The following is a 25,477-nucleotide window of genomic DNA, read 5'->3' on the forward strand; positions in this document are numbered from 1 at the left end:
ACTTCATAATCTATAATTATCACTCTGAGCGAGAGCTCTTGCTGGGTTAAAGCAAAGCAACAAGAAAACCCAAAATCCACCTAGGCCTTCACTAAGGATTACGAGGAACTCAGAAAGGAGGGATGTGCAGGGGTGTGCTGAGCCTCAGGTCAAAGATAGCACTGGAAGATCAGAGCTTGCTGCTCGGGAAGGATCCCAACAGGGTGTTCTGGAGCTTTTTGTTCTCTTTCCGGAGGAGCTCCTGAGGGTGTTAGCTGTCTAGTGGCAGACTCACAGAGCCCATACTTAAGTTTACCAGCCCTGTTCACCTCTCTGGGTTTGAGAAGACAGCTGTATTTCATGAGTGCCCATGCCAGGCACAGCCTCTCACAAGGGAAAGACACAATGGCAAGCCTTCAGAGGCCGGCACCTGATTTCCCAGCAAGTTCTCAGGCAGCAGCCTCTGCAGAGCACCTCCTAGACTTTCTAGAGGAGGGAGCCTCCCAGGAGAGGAAGGCAAGCTGCTTCACCTGACAGAATCATGGTGAACCTCACAGCACATACATGGACCAAGTCTGTTGACTTGTCTTATTTGGGATTCTATGTCCTTTTCACTTGCTACTTACAAAAATGTAAACAGACCTGAAAACATGGAAACGGGATCTCCATCTGTTGCACAGCATTCCATGTTTTTTTATGGTTAAAAAGTGATCGAGGAGTTCAGACTGAGGTAAAGGCAGCACGTGTCCAGGTAGAACTCAAAAGAGACGGAAAATTCCTGAGCTGCCACTGTGAAACACAAAAGCTTGCTGAGCCACTTTTCTTGCCTGCAGAGAAATTTTGTGGTTGTTTAAGGTTTTTGTTTTGTTTTTTGGTGTGTGTGTGTGTGTGTGTGTGTGTGTGTGTGTGTGTGTGTGTGTGGCTAGCTCCTGGTTCTTAACCATGGCAAAGCTGACCTTCTGAACTTTTCCTTTCACACCATTGATCGGGTGAGTATGGTTTGCTAAGCTGTCTTCCCGACTGCCAGTAAAATTTCCCTGCGGAGGCTCAGATTTCACCCGATCCTCTTAAACCCCAACAATTTGGCTAAGGTTAATTTAGCCATTCCTTAAAGAGGTTTCTCCAGTTGGAATGGCTGAGATTTTATAGAGATGGTAGAAAATTTGACTTCTGGGATGAGAAAAATTCTCAACCTTTTCTTTTTAAGGGAGACTTTTTAAAATTTTTTTTTATTTTACACCGATCACCCTCTCCCCTTTTTTAAACCTTGCAAAGTTAGTCTCTATTCTCCTGGGAGGTGATGCTAATTCACCCTAAAATTTAGAAATATATAAACAAACCCCATGTGCTAGTCACATTCAAAGAATCAAAAGTTAAACAAGCAGCATTATTTGTCTCACTTAACTAGAGATGTACCATGTGGGCTTAGTTTGCTATTAAATCACATTCCCAGCCTCCTTCCCGGTGTGCCTGAGCCTTAATTACCAAAGCTAAAGTACAGTGAAAAAGAAAATGGAGTCTCTAACTGACAAGCTACTGGGGAGTCACAGACATCCCGAGAGGACCCATCCCATTGAGAGGAGAGGGCCTTAAGCACTTTTTAGAAAAACAAGGCCTCTCTTGGGAGCACCAGCTTGACCTCAAGTGACCACAAGAGCTAACTACCAGAGAGAGGATACCAGGCCACCAATAAATCTGTCTCACAGAGCACAGCACGACACAGGTGGGGGCGCCTGCTCTGCCCCTCCGAACCTGCCATCTCTAGGTCTCTTTTCCCTCCACTTTTTAAAGCTGTGGGGTCTGCAGCCAGGGAGGTGTGAAGCTGGGAATGGAGGGAGTCTGAAATGCAAAGCTGGAGAGACAGCCCCAGAGGGAGAAGAGGACATTTTTTCCTAAATGACATTAAGCAGACGTAACTAAATTTATTCATTCGGGAAAGGTCAGTAAAGTCGAGCTTTTCCCATTAAAAACTGTGTACAACCAATCAGCAGGAGAGACAAACACAATTCCCTTGAGCGGAGATCCCAGGCTTGTTCAATATCCCCACCCCTACCCCGCCTCCAATTCCCCCAGCTTGCAAACGCATTATGCATGTGGGTTAGAGTTCAACCAGATACACTTCTGAGGGTTGGGGAACATGGAAAGCAGTCTGGAAGCAAAGGTAGTGGTTTAATATTTATTAGAAATATGCTTCAGAAAGCAAACGACGCCAGACAACCAACAGCTACTCTCAGAGAAATAAAGCAGGAATGCGGCAGAGAAGAGAGAAATTGATTGTAGAGAGGGGGCAACCTGTTGTTAACTGGGTCAAAGAAAAGCATGAGCAGCCATCCAAGGTCATTAGTGTAAAATACATGAAACCCAGTCAGATATGTGCTCTCTTACGATTCTACAACCTGCCTCTTCCTTCCCCTCCACTGCTGCCCCTCCCTTGTCTCCCCTCCCTTTCTTCTCTTTCTCTTCTCCTCCCACTCCCTCCCAGAGTCTCATTGAATTCTCCTGTGTGTTGGGGTGCAAGGGGTACCCTACAACTCCTGTGTAGTGGAGACAGTAAGAATTCCAGTACAGAATTATTGCCCTGGGACACCTTTCGAATAACCCTTAAACTAAAAGTCTAATTAGCACTTCCATGTTGGAAAAGCTTTTATTTAAAAAAAAAAATGATTGATAATTGATTTGTTGCGTGTGTGCACGAATACATATGTGCCCCACAGCATGTGTGTAGAGGTCAGAGGACAACTTTCAGGAGTTGCTTTTCTCCTTTTCTCTTGCAAATCCCAGGCACGCTGACTGTCAGACAGGAAGTGCCTTTCTTTACCCACTGAACTATCCTGTTTGCCCAAGTTTTTATTTATGTCTTCTCTTCCCATTCCCATTGAGAGGGCAGTGTCCGTTAGGGGCACTTCAGCGAGGCAACCCGATGTTCACCATAAGGTAACTGTAAGATCTTCTCTTGAAACAGAGTCTCTGCCAGGGTTATGCCTCCCTAACCCAAGTCTCAGGCTCAGCAAAACTGTCCTGACAATCCTGGCCCTCAGTAGAATATCCAGTCTCACCCTTCCCCTCCAGAAATGGTTTGGGAGAAGAAGATTCAGATGAGATTCAAGTCACAGCTCCACATTGTCCGTGGAGGAGATCCAAGGTGTAGAAGTAGATGGGTGTGTGAGGGGCAATCTTACAACTCCAAGAATGAAGTAAATGGGAATGGGGAGTGCGCTATTCCCAACTCTACTGAGAACAGAAATTACTCTCCAGTTACATTACATTCTCAGTCTGTGCAGGACACAGAGAAAGATACCAAAGAACAGATTTAATAAGATTTTTTCCTCTTTGAAAATATCTCCTTTCCTTTAGAAAAGGCAGTATTTTTTTCTTAAAAAATATTTTAACCAAACATGGTGGTTTTCAATCGATTATCCCCAAAGTTATCAATCAGATATCATCTGCCCCCATCTTCTTCCATCTCCAAGCACATTTTCTACCTGGGGCAGGCCTGAGCTACAGTGACTGCCTTCACTTGTCTCAGTCAGGAAAGTGACTTTAAACGGAGACCGGGCCAGAAGGGAAGACACACAGAGTGTGACCACTGTCAGATGTCCAGTGGACATGGGATGCAAAGCTCAGCACATACATCAGGGATTCGGGAGCTGGGGACCTGGCTCAGCAGGAGAGAGCACTACAGTACCGTGTAAATAGCGGGCTTGGCAAAGGGGGTGGGGGGACGGGAGACAAAAGGATGCTGGAGCTTGCTTATGGACAGCCTGACCCAGGTTCACTGGGAGATCCTTTCTTAAGACAATAACAACGGAGAGTGAAGGAACAAGGCACCATCCTCCGGCCTCCACTGCTACTCACTATACACAGTGAGCATATACTACATACACACACACCACATACACACACACACACACACACATGCACACCACATACACACACACACAGCACATATACACACACCACATACACACACACCACATACATACACACCACACACACACACACCACATACACACACACACATGCACACCACATACACACACACAGCACATATACACACACACCACATACATACACACCACATACACACACACACACACCACATACACACACACCACATACACACACACACATACACACCACATATACACACACCACATACATACACACCACATACACACACACACACACCACATACACACACACATACACACCACATACACACACACCACATACACACACATACATACACACCACATACACACACACACATACATACCACATACACACATACCACATACACACATACATACACACACACTACATACACACACACCACATACACACACGCACAGCACACACACATACACACACACACATAAGTGTGTGTGTATGCTAAAATATTAATAAATCAGAGACACATGAAAAGCCATCCCATGCTTTCAGCCTCTACCTTAAGTAAGAATCATTTCCCTCCATCCTTCACGGAGCCATGGATACTAAGTCAGCCTACAGAACACCACCCCATTCTTGAGGCTAATCATGTCATAAACTTCCCAGAAGCAAACAGCTAAGGGAGATAACACTGAATTGTCAAGATCTTAAGAATTGCTGTGGTTTGTAGATGAGAAGGGAGCCCTCTGTGCATGTTGAAGAAACGAACGTGGGAGCTGTAATTTATTTCGGGTGGCAAGCTGTAACAGTAAACCTGTTAAACTGAGGTCAAGCAGACTTTTCTCAGCAAGTGAGAGTTTTCCGATGACCCCAGGCTCTTCTAGTTGAAGGAAAGCTAAAGCTACTCGAACCAGTAGCTAATAGAGATGTTGGAAACACACAAGAGCAGGGACTGGGGCCTCAGGGTCAAAGGCTGCCATCTTTGAATGGCAGCCATATATCATCTTCTGCTGACTGACTTTCTTGTTCTAGAACTGGAGGGAGAAAGCTTAGCTGAACTCTGTTGGACTGTTCATTTTGGACCCAACTATCCGGGAGACAAAAAATGCCCCTGCCCCAGACAGTGTTCTGTCATATTGTCTGAGTTGGTTTATCAATATCTTACTCTCAGCACTGTAGGGTCTGCTGCATGCTTTTCTTTTGGCTCATATGACACTGCTCTTTCTTGATAGGCCCATCCAAACTCCCTCACTAAATTCTCTCTTCTCTACTCCACCATGAAATGTGTAGTCCTGAAGATTTCTGTTCTAGGTCTTCTCTTTAAAAACAAAACAAATCAATTTTTTATTGAAATAGAATTACATTCCTTTACTTTTCCTCCTCCAAGCCCATCCAGTTACCCTCCCTCCAATCTCTCCCACACCTCACAGCCTCAAGCTGATAACCTATCTTTCTTTGATTATTGTTGTTACATACAATAATAGTGAATGTATATGTATGCATGCAACACACACATACACACATATACACACACACATACACACATACACACATACACACATACACACACACACACACATACACACACATACACACACATACACACACACATACACACACACATACACACACATACACACACACACACACACACACACACACACACACACAGCCTGTTGACCGTCTACATTGGACAGCCAATAAGGGGGATCATCCTTAGGGGAGGCTAATTCTCCTCCCAGCAGACATTAGTTGCCTGTTGATCTCTACCTTGGGATGTAACCCTGTAAGATTTCCCTCCTTCCATTTCAGAACGTCTACTAATGCTGCCATTGATCCAGTCTTGTTTGTACAGCCATTTCTAAGAAGAGACTGTTTCACAGCAGACTTCTGGGTACTCTGGCTCTACAGCCTTTCCCTCCCCTCTCTGCAGTGTTCACGGAGCCATACAAGCTGTGATATGCCCACCGGCACCAGGCTCCCCTCAGTCCGCTGACCTTAACATTGTGTGAAGTTGGAGTTTGTTGTGATGCAGACACTCTTTTTATTCACTAAATTTCTTCAGTGATCTCGGCCATCCTCATGATTGACACTTAAACCAGCCAAGACCTGTGTTCTGAGTGCCAGGCTCATGTCTCAACTTTTCTTAGATGCCTCAGAGGTCCTTCAAACTCACCTCGACCCAATTTCTTACCACCCCCAAACCTAGACACCTTTCCTCCCAGATTCTTAGCAGTAAGCAAGCAGCTGCCCAAGATGGAAGCCTATGAGTTAGTTAGCCTTTCCTCCTTCTGTGACCTGAGTATTCCTCATTCTCCCCTTTCCTAATCTAGCTTCCTCATGCTGTCTTATCCACAGGAGCCTCTCCACCCTGGAGATCGGCCTCCTTCTCCATCTGATCTGGACCAATGGACTCAGTGTCAGGACTCAGGACACCAATCCAAACAAATGACTGGAGGAGACCAGGATACCCACCCCGTTTATATACCTTTTGGAGAACTGATTATTTTGAGAAGGGTATTTGGAGAAACTGCAGATACTGGCACAGCACTCCAGGGTTACTCTCTGTAAGAGAAATTGGCATCCGTGATGACTACCCGCTTGTGAGGGAGTCTCTACACCAGGAGGACCAAGTGGACACAGCTTGGGCTGAGAAAGGATCTTACCGACTTGCCCTGCTCCTCATGGACCCTGCAGGTTTTAATCTTTGCTTTTAGCAGATAAAGGATTTAAGTGTGAAGATAAAGTTGTTTTCTGGGGGGGGGGGGATTCGTCTGTTTCTTCCTTGTGTGGTATGAGGTACACTTGATAATGTTTGATTTGCTCTCCTGAATCTGTATTTTCCTCTAGGGAGGATAACTGATAACTCGAACATGTTTGTTTCTATCTCCCCTGTCTTGGTCTCCGAATCCCTCCCCCTCCCCGCAGTCTGTCGATAGAACAATCTGTTCAAACCCCAAGTCTTCTCTTGTGACCCCTCTGCCCCGTGATTACAGAACACAGCACGGGCTGCTTCCTAGGCCCGCCCTCTGGACTCTTCCTCACACTTCTGTCTTTCTCACTTGTGTTTCAAAGATGCTACACCTTTCTCACATCGGGGCCTTTGCACAAGTGGCTCAGTTGATTTCCCAGACTACTTTCCCAACCCTCGACCTCGGAGAATCCACGTGCCCTCCTGGTTTATCATCTTAATCACCACTTCCAAGGGTCCTCCCTCCAATACTGTGAGTGTGCGTGTGTATGTGTGACTGAGTGTCTAGTTGTGCCTCGTGTAACCGACACGTGCCTTTTCTTTTTTCAAACTTCTAGCACTTTTATTTATTTATATTCACTTTTATTTATTTATATGTGCAAAGCATGGGGAACACATGGGAGTCAGCACACAGGGTCCTAGCTTGAATGCTGAAAGAAAGATGCTTGCTCTCGAGAAGAATATCCCTCTGTTCCTTGGGGTATCTCAGCACACGATTGACTGGAGGTTCCAAGAAGATGCATGTTTACTCTGTTCACCAGAGTGCTGCCTTCCGCACACTAGTTGGATGGCTGCCACGTGAGAAACAGTAAATCAATCTGCTGAAGGTCTTACTGCACCAGATACAAGAAGGAACAGCTTCTTAATCAGACAACTCCTTCTACACAGCTGTGCTCGTAGGAAAGGGTAATCTGTCAGATTTAAGTTTTGATGTATGTCTGGTGTACATATATGTACAAGGTTGTGAGGGTGCATGTCCACATATGTGCATGTGCATGCAGAACCTAGAGGTTGCTGGCAGGTGTTTTCAACAATCACTTATCTCCCATTTTATTTTTTGTTTTCTAAGATAAGGTTTCTTTGTGTAGCCCTGGCTGTCCTGGATTCTCTTTGTACACCAGGCTAGCCTTTCACCCACAAGGATCCTCCTGCCTCGACTCCTGAGCACTGGGATTAAAGGGCTGTATACCACCATGTCCAGCCTCTACTTTGTTTTTTTTAAAAACACATACCTTACATTTTGTCTCATTATTTTTGTATGTGTGGGTGTTTTGCCCTCATGTGTCTGTGAACCGTATGTGAACACGGAAGCCAGAAGAGGGTGTGAGATCCCTGGGACTAGACCTGCAGACTGCTGGGAATAGGATGGGAGTCAAACCTGAGTCCTCTTGGGAAAGCAGCCAGAGCTCAAGCACTGAGGAACTCGGTCTCTCACTGAACCTCCAACCGCACCGATCCAGCTCGACTGGCTGGCCAGCAAACCCGGGGCCCTTCCTGTCCTCTGTTCCAAGTACTCGATTACAAGCATATGCTACCATACCTGGCTTTTTATGTGGATGCCCTCTCCACAGGGCTCTGATGAATTTAATTTTATTATTCTACTTGTCTTAAGAAATTGTTGCCTATCTTGTCTGTTGTAATAAGTAAAAATAAATAAATGAAACAAAATGTTCATTATCTTTCATTATGGTGAAAAATAATATTGAGAAAAGTGAGGAGTGATAGGTTCGGCCCAGCGGGAGAGCGATTGCTCTTGCCTGCGAGGCCCTGAGCCCTAACTTCATTCTCCAACACCAGAACAAACAGGAAAAAGAAGCTCAGTGTGGTGCCTGCTGACTGGAATTCCAGTTCTCAGGTGGCTGAAACAGGAGGATTGTCATGAATCTGAGGCTAGCCTGGGCTACATGGTAAGCTTAGACTAGCTAACATGGGCTCCACAGCCTCCCTTTTTGTTTGTTTGTTTTTCACCAAATCAAACTTTTAAAAAAATCATGAAAAGAAATCAGGATACTCAATATGGAGAAATATAGGATGGGTCTGTGTCACATTATTCAGGACCGTTAAAGAAGCACTCTTGAAGGAAGAGCATGCTGGTTGAGACTGGTATTAAGGGCAGCAGCCAGGCAGGCCTAGGGATGTAGCGGAATTGGCAAAGTGCTTGCCTAACACGTGGGAAACTGTGGGCTGGATCCCTGAACCACGTAACTAGCGTGATGGTGCGGGCCTGTATTCAGAAGTTCACGTCTATCTTCAGTGCCTCAGTTACTCTCTATTGCTGCGTAAAAACACCATGACCAAGGCAACTTATAATAGAAAGCCTTTAATTTAGGGTTTATGGTTCCAGAGGGCAAGAGCCTTTGACTGTTTTGTCGAGGGAGCATGGCACCAGGCAAGCAGGCAGGCATGGTGCTGGGGCAGAACTCGCATGCCAATCAACAAGTTCAAGTGGGGTTGGTGTTGGCTTTGGAAACTTCAAAGCTGCCCCTCAGTGACACACCTTCTCCAACAAGCCCGTGCCTCCTAATGCTTCTCAAACTATTTCATCCACGGGGGGATTACAAATTCAAACACATAAGCCCATGAAGCCATTCTCAAACCACCACACGCAGCAACACAGCAAGTCTGTGGTCATCTCAGTTCTGAGAGATTATCATGGCGGAGCATGACAGGAAGAAAAGAGCATGAGGAGGAAGAGGAGGAGGAAGAGGAAGCAGCTACCTATGCAGAGACAAGGGGCCAAACATGCCAGACATAGAAATTGAATGTGCTAATGTTTGAACATGGGAGTGACAGGAAGGCTGGGGCTCGCTGGACTCTGGTGCAAAGGGGCAGGTGCTGCAGAGAAATACCCAGGAGCCTGCGCAAGAAGGTTCCTTAGGCCAAGACAAGGGTTTAGGATTTTATTATGGCTGCAATACGCTCAGGGTATTTGTTTGTTTTTATTAGAAAATTAATATGATTTGACTATGTATATAAATAATTATTGGCTGTGTAGAAAATTGGCTAATGAGTTGTGTCCCTCTTGGCATTAAGACTTCTTAGAATCTCACTGACATTTATATAGGAGAGTAAATAGCTCTGGCATTGAAATGTTGCCTTTACTAAGGCAGCCACTGCCTTTACTTCCTCTTAGTATTTTCAAGGCAGTGGTAGAGCAGGTCTCATTCCCATCTTTACCAGAGAGTAAAAGGATGAACACTGGTTTCAACTGTCTTTATATGTGATCTAGTGAGGTTTCAAGTCTATCCTAGCTGTGGTCCATTTGACAAATGTATGAAAGAAAAGCGTCATAGCTGATATTAGCTGGGAAATAGCGTGCTTTTTCTACATGCACGCTATATTATTTATTATTTCTGTGCTATATTAAAACTTGCAGCTGCCATAAGTGCTGAGCAATCAAAATAAGGCAGTCTAGACTCTGCAGACAGTGCCCTGAGCATTAGAAGTCAGAGACACTGAATCATATCTAGTTTTTCAACTGTTTCCCGGGATGCCATCAGCACAATGTGTAACTGGTTGGCCCGTCTTCATTATTTCTGAAGTGATTTTCCTCCCTTTCTTCCTAGATAGTGAGATGTTTATGTTTCAAAGACACGGCCAACCTCAGCACTCACAAGTGCTGAGCTGTGTGCCTTGCCTCATTAGTGAGAGGCTGTACCCATGGCAGAGGTCTCCCATCAGAGCCTGAGTAAAAGCCCACGTATTCAAGAAAAGCAAGAGCGCAAAAACCGACACAAGCAACCTCTTACTTTACCCTGCAAGGTTTCTTGTTCAAGGGCCTTACGCTGAGTGTGAGACGCCAATTATCCTACTTCCTGAGTTAGGGATAAATTACCTCATATCCCAGGTGTTGCTGTGATAATAAAAAAAAAAAAAAAATGAAAGAATTGGACAATTGAACCATGCCTGGAATTCCAACATTTATGAGGCTGACAGAAATAGGATGAGTTCAAGGCCAGCCTGCACCATGTAGCAAGTTCAAGTCCAGTCTGGGATGCATGGTGAGATCCTGTCTCCAAAACAAAAGTGACCAGTAAAGTCCAGGCAGCCAACCAACCAGCCAGCCAGCCTACCTACCTACCAACTAACAAACCAATCAAGCACACAAACAAAAAATTCAAGAGGAGTCTAAAAGACTCGTTTTAGACCTTTATAATCTCCCCTAGCTTTAGTCAGTGTTCTCATTTGGAAAATAGGCAAAATCTACTTTTCTAAAAGCGATGGGAGAAAATCAGTGAGCACTGTACAACATATAACCCATAATATACACTCAAGGGATAGTAAGCATCATTACCATGGCAACTGGAGAAAATGAGAGTTAGATGTAACATAATCATCTTGGCAGCCCATGTGTGAGATAGGCCTCTGACATCAGCAATAACGCCACATTTAATCAACAAAAGATGCCCTATAAACCCCATTAAGAAAGGTTTGCTCAGAAGGAAATTTCTATCTGCCCATCTACAGCACAAAGCAATGTAGCCATGTCTAATGCTGACAGCGTCTCCTGTTTGTAGGGTCTGGTTAATGCTGAATTCGATTATCTGTGTTGGTGGGGGAGCAAGGGCGCAGACAAGGAAAATACTTTGTAAGCCTTTATTTTTCTTTTCTTTTTTCCCTTAATAGCTATCTCATAGGCTTGCCCTGATCTTGGCTTGTGTTCGGCAGTCTATAGGAGTATTAATTGCTTGCTGATGATGGCTCCCGACCTCTCTGACCCACGCAGAAAGCTATCCTGGATGTAAATACTTATTGCAGAAAATTTGCAAGATGAATAACAGTGGTGATCTTTAGTGTACTCTCTAATGTATAGTACAATAATTACATCACAGTAATGCTATTTAAATTTTAATATGCTTCCAACATGGTCATCAAGTACCAGCAATTAGTGGCCAGTCTGGACTTCTTAGCTCACTAGTTTAGTATGGACATGGTATAAAGGAAATCATAAAACCCCTATGTTTTCAGAGGCTAATTAGCATCCTTCTTTTGGTGGTCTTAAAAAGAAGGCTGTGGTAAAAAATAACACCATGATTATGAAGGTAAAAAGCTATCAATACAGTTGAGTAAGTACCACACATTGTATGTCCACGAATAGTGCTTTTTAATTGGTTTAGATAATTAGTATGAAGCATTAATGTGTGTGTGGGGGGGGATGGAGATTGAGATTCACTCTGTAACTTCTGTTTCTCTAGAGAACCCTGACTAATACAGGGAATTTCCCTACCTATAATTCATTTTAAACATTAAACTAGCAGGTCTATAATGGGACAGGTGTTAGTCTCGTTGTATCTGAAACTAAGGCTCAGGGGAGAATTAACATGTCCCTCAGAAGTGGGTCTCAGACTTTATTCTGACTCAGAATTACCTGGAAAACTTCAAGACACAGACATCTGGATTACCTCCAAAATGTTCTGACTCAAGAAATCTAGGATAGGGTATAATTTACCTCCTCATATGTTCATAGGCATAGCTGATGCTGCTGGTTGGGGACCCTGTTGAGGACTCTGGGTAGAGAGTATAACCAGCAGGAAACAGGGTCCAGCTCGCCCACTCTTTCCACTGTACCTTACAGCAGAGGAGTATCTGATACAAGCTCAACAGTGGGAAATCTGCCCTAATGTGGCGGGTGACACATGCCAATCACTCTGAGATCAGAGTCCAGACATACACCTCTCCTTTTTCCAGCTCTCTCTTACAGCTTATGGTTTTTATTCCAAACAGTCCCTTCTTTTGCTAGTCTAACATTAAATCTTCTCAAGCTTTCAAGATCTGGTAGACCAGAATTGATCAGGTAAGAGGGCAACAGAACAGAGCCAGCTGTATCTGTCTTGTATCCTTTTATAGATTTTCACATTTTAGACCTCTGACTAAGTAGTTGAAGTTAGTCCAGCCAGGCAATTCAGTCCTTAATGTCCTTTCTCCAGGTAATCTAATGGGTACCTCCTCAGTTGCCTCAAGGACTAAGCACTAAGACTTCAAGACTTATCATCTGTGGGTTTTTTAAAATAATTATTTGAAAATAATAAAAAATGACTTTTTAATTTGGCTTTAGTATATGCTTCCTGGTTATGCCCAGAATTATGTCACTTTGTCATGCAGTAGGCTATACTTTGGGGTGTCAGCGAGTCTTGTGCATGTCAGAAAGGCACACAATAATACTCTAAGAGGACAAAGCCTCTGTAAGATGACAGGCACACCTTGTAACCCTGGATCTAATTTCTGGTGAACGGAAACGCCTGCCTTTTCCTCTTCTCATCTTTGGAGTATGAGAAGAAAAGGCATAACTACACTACAGTCATGTGACTTCCTCAACCTCTTCATCTTCCACTGGGGAATTTGGGTTGAATATTTGGAGAGAAGAAGAAGAATTCTTTCAAGATGATCATGAAGGCATTTTCATGAGTGCATTCATACTTTAGAGACATATGTGGGAAAATGGGTCTAAAGTCCCCAGATAGAAAAGACATGCCTTCCCCTTACTCAATCTTTATTAGTTTTAGACAGTAGGAAGGGACAGATACTACTTTGATCCCATTTGTTTGTTTGGTTTTATTTTAGAGAGAAAGAAGTCTATAGTTTTTAACCAGAAGCTTTGTAGTTTGGCAAGTCTGGGTTTTAAGCCCTGGTCAACCATTTCCTACAAAGGCAACTTTGCCAAAAAAGGAAAACATATTTACGTTTCTTCATTAAAATAGTATAAGAATAGTAGTTAAGTAAGGCTGCTACAAGGGAGAAATAGATATATATGCTTAGCATACCAATGAGCCGAAACTGAGTAAACTCAAGTTAATGGCACTATTATTTTATTGTACGATTTGAAATTCCTGCCTTACATAAGAGCGGACTCTGCTCCATTCATCAGATACTGAAGTTTTGAGAAAGCAATAGCCTAATACATGTGAAAGGGTTTTTCCGCCCTCGGGTTACCATAACTGTGACACATTCCTCACTTTTTACTTCAGTTCAGAAAAAAAAAAAAAATAAATAAAGAGAAAAATTTAGGCAAAACTTCCTTAATAACTAAACAGGATGATCTGCAGTAGATCAGGAGTCTTGTCTTGTTATGTCACTGAGAAGGAAAGGAAGGCAAAATGTATTCTGCGCTTAACTCTCTCACACTGAGTGCTTAATGCGCACCATGTCTTACAGGGTCCGAAAGTGCTCACATTGCCTCTTGTCCCGATGAGGAGGCAGGCTTATAGACACTGAGTTCTCACAACACGTGAGGAAAGGAGATTGCAGGATAAAAGGCGAGCCCATAACCTGTCCCGCCCTACTGGAAAAACAAAGGGAACACACCCTCTGCATTGACAGCTACAGCCCACAGATGGCTTCCTCCGGGAGCTGGTGACTGTTGTTGAAATATTTGATCACCTTTCTCTCCAGAGACGTGCAAAGGCCCTCAGGGCAGGCCTTCTGTTTCCTCTGAGAGAGCCAGTGCTGAATGGTGTATCTGAAGGCCATAACAGGTAAACACTGGATAACTATCCACAGTTCCTAGCTCCTCCCTGGGCTCCCAGTGGCTGGGGTCGACTTGGCAGCTGAAGCGATATGGAAGGTGGTCATTCTCAGGTATCATGGTGCTTGGGCCCTGTCGCCTGTCACATGGCGTGGTCATTAGGCATTAATGTTCTATCCCTTCACTGGGACCAGAAGCTGGAGAGAACCAGCTGCTGCCCAGATCTACAAGACACAGGAAATGGAAAACAAAAGGAAAGGCTGAGTACCTGCAGGAACCTCTCCCATAATTCCTCACTTTTCTCCACTGCTGATCCCCTGGGCTGGATGAGAAAGGCCCGTGTTTCTTCAGAACTAAGCACTTTAGTTCATCACGTCTTAAAGACATACACTCTCATTTCTAAAGGCATGGACTAAGGGTCAATTAAACATGATGACAAAAGGAATTTGCACACTGAAAGAATTCTTGACCAACTTCTTATTTCAATATTAAACTTGGAAATGAAAATAGCTCAGCTGCTAAAACTCTTGCTACCAAACCTGGCCGCTTGAGTTTGGTCCCAGGAAACCAAGTGGTGGAAGGAGGCAAACCAGTTGTCCTCTGACCCACACAGATGTGCTGTGCCACACACATGCCAGCATCCACTCACCCACTCACAAACAAAAAAACGTAAAAAGACATGAAAATATTAGCCAAGTCACAAAATAAACGCCACACTTCCTCCGTTTTCTGGGCCGTCTTTTTCCTTTAGTATTGTCTGCCAACCATTTTATATTTTCATGGGAATAATTCTCTTCCCTCGTGGGCGATGTCATGCAGCGTGTTCTGCTGGCTGCTGCCTCCTGTGATGAGGACCAAGGTAGGACAGCTGTGAACTGGCTGGTGCGGTGCGGTTGTGGACATTCCTGCTTCCGGCCGTGAAAGCCAAGTACAGTCATGCAGTCTCACAGAGACTCGCCTTCCCTTCTACTGTGCGGTCAAAGGCTTGAGAGGACCGGACAGCTTTCACCCTGTCCTCTCTCACCGCAATTCACAGAGACTGTGCGGTATCCAGGAAACCAACTTTCCCGTGCATCTTCTCTGTGCCCCAACACCGTGTGTGGCTGCTTATCTGGCAGTGTTTGACTGAATGCCTCAGTAGTTCTGTGAAGGAGGTTCTCACAGATATTCGGCAGAGGAGGAAGCGGCCTCGGAGAAACTTGACATTGGCTAATGATGGTTTCTAGCTAAGATCCGGACCGCTCTCTCTCATTACAGCGTCATTTTACTAGAGGACTTGAGGAAAACCTGATCACGGGTTACCAACCACCAGTCTGAAATTCGCACTGGCAAAGGCCTCCCCTGCAGAGGATTCTCAGATTGAACACATTCCAGCATGTATACACAGGGATTTTGAATGCACGTGGAACTGTGAGACCGATTAGCATCATGTAAGCCTCTGTATACTATGTAAAAGATGGGATTCTGAAGACTGGGGATGAGTGGAGGGATTGCCAGGAGTTGGCTCCTTATCCTGCTGATAAGCCAATGTCAGGCTGGCTCTCCTTATCCTGCTGATCCTCACAAGGAAGCCCTGCTGGCTCCAATAAACAACCAGGCAAAGGCAGCAGATGTGCGCATCCCCTCTCGGTAACGGTAATGGAGTTTTAAGTATCTGACCTCTGAGTATCACATATCCCATCTCCCTTCCCAGCTGGTGCCGGGATGTAATGGCGTGTCACCTGAGACACGCCCATTAAAATTACATAGCACAGGTAATGGAGAGAGCTCACGGAATTAGCCTCAGCTTTGGAGCGGTCTCCAAGCTCTCTGGGTTCCTTCTCTTCCCCCTAGTCTCTTAGCACACCAGGAGCTCTTTTCTGAGGAGTCTCTTGGGATTTGTTGAGTGGGGGAGGGATCATCTCACACTGTCCTCATTAATCTAGCTACCAAGTTGCCTGCAGGATTGGGTTCACCACGTGGGGGAAGGGACTTGTAACTCTCCACAACAGACCACCAGCTCTATAATGGCCGGCGGCCCGCTGGGGTGAGTGCATTCAACTGTCTCTGCAGGTTAACAAGCAACTGAACAAACTTGGGTGGCAACAGAACGCTCAGGCAGCATTTTTTTTAAAGGAATAGGAACTTAGAATGCCTATGTTGAAGTACTCAGTATAATCTGCATCAAACACAGGGCTCTGGTGATTCTGTGTCTGAGCATCCCATAGAAGAACTCACAACAGTCAGGAGTAAGCCAAGAGCGCTGCTGATTCTCAGGAAAGAACATTACAGACATGAGATGCAGGCATAGCTGAGAACGTGGGTTTTGAAGCTGGGCCACCTCTGGATTACAAAGTGCCTCAGATGTGTTCTATGTTGCTTGTATAAATTACAGTGCAAGCAACTTAATGCTTTTGGGTCATATGAGGAATGGCAACCGTACCGTTTACCTAATGTGGCTTTTCAGGTTAATGACAGTGAACAACGGGGACAATCAAATGCATTCAGAAAATGGCAGCTTTCGTGCCATGCCTCTCAACTAGTAAGTTCTTAGGGGACAAAACGGTTTACCAGATCCCAAAGGTAAGTCTGGTTGCCAAAGCTCTGGGAACACTTGCCCATCGAAAAGGTTGGGGGGGCGGGGGTGGGGATCCTGCTCTTGGCAGTGATTAGCCAGAGAACAGAAACAAAGCCAACAGCCACAGGCATGTTTGTCAGCACTTTTCCCTCCTTCAGAGATGCCAAGTCCAAGCTGCCTGGCTTAACTCTGGCTTGGACTAGCGGCCTGCCCTGGGCGTGACTCCTGGGCTAACCTGCACTCATCTTCTGCTGAAGTTAACCAATATGACACTGAACATGGGCAGATTTAGTGCTGAGTCTTCTGGAAATCAGGTGGGAGACCCAGAGTATTAGTCATTTATCTACAGACTTAGGGGCTCTTTCCTGAAGCCAGGGGCTACTCTAACTCCTGACGCTTTCTCCAAGCCTTTAAAAGAAGCCCTGCAATGCTCAGGAGCCTCACCACAGCAACAAAGACGGACAGAAACTATCAGTCTGGCTGAGTCTATATACTGTACTCTTGCAGATATTGTTCAAGAATTGTCTAGTAATTTCTATGAGCATGGCTGATAGTTGGAGAGGGGGGCTGGGGGAGGGGAGGTAAGAGGATGAGGTAAGCTGAGAGGGAGGAGGGTGGATTGAGTCTCTACAGTGTTTTTATGCCCCAGGTTCTAATGTGATGCCCCCCCACACACACACACACCTGCTCGTCTCAGTTGACCCCTAACACAACCTCATGAGGTCAGAATTATAACCTTTTGCAAACAGAGAAGTGGAGGTTTAGAAATGACAGTGCCCAGCAGCTGTAGGTGGCAGAGCCGATTAAACCCAAGCAGAGCTCTCTCCACGCCGCAGACACACAGACTCCTGTACATCGAGTCCGGGTCAGAGACTTACACTTAGATCTGAAAGCTCAGGTCAGAGACATACAATATAGAAATAGGAAAGAAAAGGTTACAACTTAAATGTTAATCGTAAGTTTAACTTCACAAATCCTGACTCTTATGTTCTTTCCTGTGAATATTTTTACTTATCTATGCCTTAGTAATTTGGCAGACGATGAAATCGGATGTTGAAACTGAACGTGACAGTTGTGGTGCTTGCCTCTAATCCCAGCACTCAGAGAAGGCAGGATGGCGAATCTTGGGCCGGCGTGAGTTGCGTAGTTCAGACCTAGCCTGATGTGCACAGTGAGACTGGTTCAAACACTCTAAAGGTGGGGGTGTGGCCCACTAGGAGAATGTTTGCCTAATATCCTGAGTTGGATCCTCAGCACTGAGGAAAATAGAGATACAGCCTCTCGAAAAGGATGGTCCAGGGACACGACTCCTACAATGCACTTGATAAAGTGTGAAGGATGATTTAGAATGATCGGACATCTGGGCATCGTGCAAAAGGCTCAAGGATAGGGGCTCTCTCTGCTTTGCTGACCGGGTGACTAAGGCAGGACCTGACCCCAAGCACACACACTAAACGCTCACTGAATGGATGAGTAGATGAGGAAGGACTGATGGGCAGTCACGGGTCATTGTGGACCAAAGATGGGCTGGTCGGTGTACAGTCTAGAATGGAGCCCGGAGCAGCTGCAGAAACGGAATGCATTTTCCAGACACTTCCTTGCTGAGTATTTTTTTTTTTGGAACAAAAGCTAGTCATTTTTAATTAAAAATAAAAACAAAACAACAACAGCAAAGCAGACTTAGGATACTCTCTCCATCCTAATCCTCCTCCTGAGACATCGGTTGAGACTCTTCCAGCTTGTGAGCCAGTGATACACCTCTGAATGACGCCGTACGGAAAGTGAACAGACTCTGGCCGCTGTAGCTCACACTGACTCCTGAGTTATGTATCATCTGTGTGGCCCAGAGAAAGCCCACAGGCTCCTACCTGCTAGACTGTAATAGCTTCTCCACTGAGCTGCTGCTAGAACTAAGAAAGATCAGCAGTGGCAGCCACAGTGCAGGCATTTAGCAGGCTCCGCAGATGTGAGTTTGCTTTTCTCTAACGCTCACTAATCTTCCCCGCTGACTCCCATTTATTCTAAGACTGTCAGTGTAGGTGAGATCACATAACCGTGTCTTATGTGCTCTCATTCCTTTTTTACCAAGACTGTTTAGAAACACACGACTCGGAAAGGTTCTGAGTCCCTCTTTGTTTTTTCAGACTATCAGATCTACGATGTTCAATCCCGTTACATAACAGAAAGGCAGGGAAGTTGGAACTAGAACAGAGAAGACATTTTTGAAATTAGGGAACAGTATTTTCTTAAGTCTGTGCGGCTTTCTGTGTTCTGTTCTGATGTATCTTGGAAAGAGGAGGAATCAATGGGGAGGTGGTCCTTCTGCATTCGGGGCTGTTCTAAGGGTTTCAACAGAGACATCTGCTGGGTTTCCAGGAAAGGAAGCCAGAGAAGAGTTCAAGGGAGTGTGGAGGGAGGGGACAGTGGCTTATGAGAGGCCACATCTGTTTGTATTTTCCCATCTGAAAAAGCTTGACTTCTGGCATAGCATGGGCTCCTAGTTAAACTCGCATCTAGCAACAGATGAAAGGCTTTCTCGACGTTTCAGTGGTGAAGATCAACAACTGTCTATATCCTTTAATACCTAAGGGTGAGGCCTTCACATCTGTCAGCACTTTCCGGTTCTGTTTCCTTGGATCAGTAAAGAGGAGGTTAAGTTTGAACCCATCTTAGTTCCCAGGCAGGGACACTGACCCAGGCCCAGGATTCGAATTCTAAGCAGATCGCCCTGTTTCTCATCCTTCCAGGATCTATTGTTGGCCTACAGTTCTTTTATTCCATCCTGACACACATTTTGATTGTTTCGTGGGAGAATGACTCATGAATGACAGCACAAAGATCAAAAACAGAGAAAGTAGGAGGGGCTCTGTGGGAGGATGAAGGGGAAAGTGGAGGGTATTGGAGAAAGTGCTCCTAACAGGTCTTTTAAAAGAAAGCACCAATAACACCGGAGAACAAAGTACAGAGAAGCAAAAAGCAGATGAACGCTATCGTGATGATGGTGGATGCTGGAGCTTTTCACTTTCTCCTAACAAGACATGTTGGACAAGCAAAAGAAAACGAAGCCAGGCTGGAGAAAGCTTGCCTCGCAAGTGTGGAAACTGATTTTGATCGCCAGAATACACGTCAAAACAAAACCAACCAACCTACCAATCAAACAAACAAATGTAACTGAGTTACATTTACACACACACACACACACACACACACAGAGAGAGAGAGAGAGAGAGAGAGAGAGAGAGAGAAGCATTGTGAAAACAAGGGCTGGACAAATCCAGAAGTGGGGGCATCTCTGCAATCTCTGCATTGAACACTCTGCAAAGTTGGAGCTTTACAAAGATGACTTTCTAGATAGTAATCTAGCCAAGATCATGATGCTTTAGAACTCACTTATTCCTGAGACACCGCATAGGACCTATTCTGTAGCTTTATAGAAGTTATATTACAATGGATGAAACACACACACACACACACACACACACACACACACACACAGAGAGAGAGAGAGAGAGGACCACAAAGGAAACATACAAAAATCATGAGCAAAAGAAAAACCATGGTTAACTATACTATGCTGAGAAGCAGGTTGTTTCACAGGAAGGAAAAGCATATGAACGGTTACAATAAAAAAAAAAAAAAAAAAAAAAAAAAAAAACGGTTGGACTTTTTAAGCAGAAGGTTCATAAGGAATCCAAACAATTCAATGGTATGAAGACAATTCAAATATCAGACAAAAGATCTGAGTGGGACTTTTAAATGGGGTTACTATTGCTAAGATGCAACACCAGGACCCAAGGAAAAGTGGGGAAGAAAAGGTTTGGGGCTAGATTTCTACATTATGGCCCATTGCTGAAGGAAGGCAGGGCAGAAACCAAGAGACAGGAGCTGATGCAGAGGAGTGCTGCTTGCTGGCTTGCTCCTATGGCTTGCTCAACCTGCTTTTTTATAGAACCCAAGACCACCAGCACAGGGATGGCACCACCTACAATGGGCTGAGCTGAGCCTTCTGCCATTTTCACTGACTTAGAAAATACCTCATAGGCTTACCCACAACTAGATCTTATGGTGGCATTTTCTCAGTGGAGGCTCCCTCCTTTCTGATGACACCAGGTTGGGCTGAGTTGACATAAAACTATCCAGCACAATTGTCAGCTTTACACACAAGCATCATTGTTTAGCCATAACCTTTCTTTTCTAGTTTATCCCCTAAATCGCTCATTAATAAATATCATGATATAAAATATTTAAGTTTTAAAAGTCCTGTAGTCTTTAAATATCTTTAAAATATGCAGACTTTTTAAAATCCAAAGTCTCTAAAATTCCAAAATCACTTTAGAAGTTTAAAGTCTCTCAAACTGTGGGTTCCTGTAAAGTGAAAACTTGAATGCTTTCTTACCCCAAGAGGGGAGAACCAGGGCACAGTCACAATTTGAACAAAGCAAAAGTAAATTCAAGCTGTATAAATAACTCAGTGTCCAATGTGTTGTACATACAGTCTTCTGAACTCACCCAGAGGGCTCTGCTCCCTGAAGCACGTGCAGATTATCTCCTAGGCTCTGACTGGCTTTAATTCACCATTCGGGTGTCTGGTGGTCACCCATCTCATGGTGCTAGCATCTCCAGAATGCTGTCTTCTTTGCTGCAACTGGGTTGCACTTTCACCAATGGCCTCTCCTCGTTCTCTTCGGGGATTTCAGCTCAGCCACTTACTGCCACGCCTCAGATGCTCACCACAACTCCTCAAGCCTTCAAAACCAGCACTACCTGGGCGCCTCTTAGACAACCAAGTTTGGAGTTCAAACAGCACAAAGGACAACATTGGCCACCTCTGGAACACAGCTTCTGTGGTACTGATCCTGAGTAAATGATTTCTAGAAGTCTTTCACCTCAGTGATGCTGGTCTATCTTAATCATTAGTTAAGATGCTGGCCAGCATCCATTGTCCCAGCAAATCAAAGGTTTTACTTTAGTGCTTCTGGCCTCTAGTTAATCACAGCTGATTCTTCAGTTCCAACTGACCAAGCACCGTATATTCTTCACTTAAGTGGCCCGATACAATCTTTGTTTCCCGCTGAAACTTCACAAGCCAGGCTTCTGTCTTTTGCACTGTTCTTAACAGTCTTATCTTCCAAGCTCCTACAGAATAGTCCACGAAGCTTTTAACACACAATGGCTTTTCTAGCCCAAAGTCCTTCTACAATCCTCCCCAAGACAAGATGATCCTGTCTGTTCCAGAAATACCCCACTATCCTTGTACCAACCTCTGCTCTAGCTAAGGTTACTATTGCTGTGATGAAACACAAAGGCCAAAGGAACTTGGGGAGAAAAGGGTTTATCTGGCATACACTTCCACGTTTCTCTTCATCATGGAAGGACTTAAACTGGGCAGGAACCTGGATGCCCTAGCTGAAGTAGAGAGCATTGAGAAACGCTGCTTACTAGTTTGCACAGCCTGTTTTCTTTTAGAACTCAGGACCACCAGTCCAGGGGTGGCAGCACCTAAAATTGGTTGGGTCCTTTCCTCTCATATCAATCACTAATTAATAAAATGTCCACGGGTTTGTTGACAGCTGATCTAATGAGGCAATAGCTGAACCGATGTACCTTCCTCTCAGCTGACTCTAGTTTGTGTCAAGTTGACATCAAACGATGTAACATAGTGGGCATTTCTTAAAAGAAGACTTGCAAACAATTAACGGGCAACAAAAAAAATGAGATATAGACATATGTCATCAATAAATATCCAAGCAGATGCCCGAATAAAGAAAATGTGGTATATGTACACAACAGACTATTTCTCAGTCTTTGAAAAGAAGGAAATCAGGACTGGAGAGTTCGGACAGTGGTTCAGAGCCCTTACTGCTCAGCAGAAGACTGGGATTCTGCTACCCAGCAGTTATCCACATGATAGCTCACAACCAACCATAACTCCAGCTCCTGGGCACATTTGTATCTGGTCTCTGTGGACTCCTACACACATGTAGTACACATAAACTCATGCAGTCTCGCAGACATAGACATATACAAAAACAGGTCTTAAAAGACGGTCTTAGCTAGGTGATCAGATCTCTTGGAAGGCTGAAGCAGGGCAGACTTGTAGTCCTTGTCAACTTGGGCTACACATGGAAACGTGTCTCAACACCTCTCTCTCTCTCTCTCTCTCTCTCTCTCTCTCTCTCTCTCTCCCTCCCTCCCTCCCTCCTTCCCTCCCTCTCATCATCTCATCATCATTATTATCATCCTCATCCTCCTCATCCTCTTCCTCATCTCATCTGCAACAACGTCTGTGAAATGCATGAATCCTGTCTGAACTGAGCCAGGCACACAAAGGCAGATGCCATCCTACCTCACATTAGAATCTAACAAACTAAGGAGAGAGCAGAATGACAGTTACCCCACTCTACTAGTGGCCAGTGAGAAATTTCATTCCAAACACACAAAATTTCAGCTTAAAGGAGATGTTATACAGAACAGTTAAAATGTACCTGGCAAACTTGTGTGGTCTGTTCATAAGTTACAGGTTCTCTGGTCTCATTTAGGAAATCCTTTCTTCTTTTGATTCTCATCATTTTGGGCACGGTTAGAGGACCAAACCCAGAGCCTTGGCCATGCCAGGCAAGTACCTCTGTTGAAGTATATACTCTTAGCCCTCAGCTGAGATCAGGAACTCTGCATTTTGAAATAGAAGTCCCAGGTAATTTTTGACAACTCTAATTTATATAGGATAATATGTCCGTAAAATTAAAAATACTAGCTGGGTGTACTGGCTCTAGTATTTAATTCCAACACTAAGGAGTAGATAACGTAGATCTCTGAGTTGGAGGCTAGCCTGGTCTACTATCAAGTGCCAAACAGCCAGAGCTACACACACACACACACACACACACACTCATACACACACACACACACACATACACACACACATACACACACACACACACACACACACAGAGAGAGAGAGAGAGAGACAGACAGACAGACAGACAGACAGACAGAGAGACAGAGACAGACAGAGACACTGCCTAAAGGAACAAATAAATGTTAAATGCTAATGGAGTATATTTTATAGAGAAAGAAACTGTCACATCCAACTTGGAAACACACAGACTGAAAAATCTTTTCCTTGGGCCAGAAGGAAAAAGTACTTTCCCACAGGCTTGATAACCTAGTCCTATCCTGGGACACACAAGACTGAAAGAGAGAAGCAGCTCTTCCAAATTGTCTGATCTACACACACACACACATACACACACACACACACACACACACACACAGAGAGAGAGAGAGAGAGAGAGAGAGAGAGAGAGAGACATACACTCAAACACAGACACACACAGACATACACTCACACACACACTCATACATACACACACATACATACACACACACTCATACATATACACACACTCATACACACTCATTAGAATCCATGCTTCCATATATACAGACAGCACACAAAGTAAACACATATACAAAAACCATTTTAAAGTATTCTTGGAATTCCATGAACTGCACACTGACTTACTAAGAAACCCATGCTGAAAGAATCAGCTTCTTCAGAATTTCTCAAACTCGTTCCCCACCCCCCTCAGGAGAAATCCTATTAAGATTCCTCAAAACATCAACACTGTGGATCAAAGAAACAGAAAAGTAAGTCTGTGTGCAGAATGATCAAAGAAACACCTGAGAAAAAGCATTTTTTCCCTATGGGGAATATGAAGACATCAGCTGCTCCCCAGAGCAAAGTCTAAAATCACCTATGATGCTTAGTTCACCAACAGATGTCCAGAAGTTTCCTCCCTCTCATGTCACGAAAGGGTGCTGTGCTGAGATAGCAGCTCATCGTGGGAATTGCAATTGCCAGTGGGTAGAAGTTCCCAGAGTTCAAAGCTCCCAGGAGCCAATACCAGAAGGATGACGTCATGTCATTATGCTATTGTGTGTTCTGCACATGATATTGACAGTTGCTTAGAAGATTTCTGAAAGGAAAAAAACCCGTCCCAGCACAAGCAGCCTGTAAGAGTAAAATGGAAAGTTCAGGAAGACTCAGAGGAGGTGTGCTCTGGAGGTGAAATACAAAATATTGCCTAGGAGCTTCCCAGAGAACACCTCTGCCCATGGGAGTCTCTGGGAAGCTCCTAGGCAATGCTTTGCACTTCACTTCCTTTTTGGTAAGAAGGCTCAGGAGAAGGAAGTGTGAGGGGCCTAGACAAGTTAAGGCAAAGTCAGTATCAGTATCCTGACAAACTGGTTTATGTCCCGAATACTTGAAGATGCACCGTGCCGCACCAGATCTGATTACTTGCACACATGCCTCCTCGATGTGAGAATACCTCTCCATCTACAGTGATTTCAACAGGCTCCCTTGTGTGTTTTTCATGTGCGTTCATGTGCATTCATGTGCACCCACATGCTCATTTTTGTATCTGAGCTAGCCCAGTAGCACAGTAGCCGCTCATCTTAGAAATGGTTCTGAGTGCCCACATTGGTTCTCTCATTCCTATGTAGCTTCCGATATAAAGAAGCAATGAATTCCATATCTAGCCTGTTCGTAAATGGAAATTCAATAGCTAGCAATTCAAGGAGGAGGGAAAGGCTGAGTCCGAACCCTTGTGTTTTATGGCTAATAGCACAAAACAAGCCAAAATATCTCTACTTCTAATGTTCCAGTCTGCCTAGCAGTTACCTTCAACTGCAATAGCCCATGACTGCAGGAGAGGCTAATACTAGGATTCTTAGTACCTCAGGATATGAACCCCTGTATGCCAAATAATCTATGGATTCCATACTGTGATTTATAATCTTGAAAGGTTAATAGCTCCAGCAGAAATCACAA

At 44.5% G+C, this 25,477-nt stretch overlaps 1 protein-coding gene across 1 annotated transcript in view; it reads right to left on the minus strand.

Annotated features, from left to right (window-relative positions):
* MOB3B (MOB kinase activator 3B) overlaps positions 1-25,477 on the minus strand; it is a 174,376-nt gene that overhangs the window by 77,901 nt on the left and 70,998 nt on the right. The gene's annotated exons all lie outside the window — the stretch shown is intronic.

Source organism: Micromys minutus, assembly GCF_963924665.1.
Source record: "Micromys minutus genome assembly, chromosome: 26".
Lineage (NCBI taxonomy): Eukaryota > Metazoa > Chordata > Mammalia > Rodentia > Muridae > Micromys > Micromys minutus.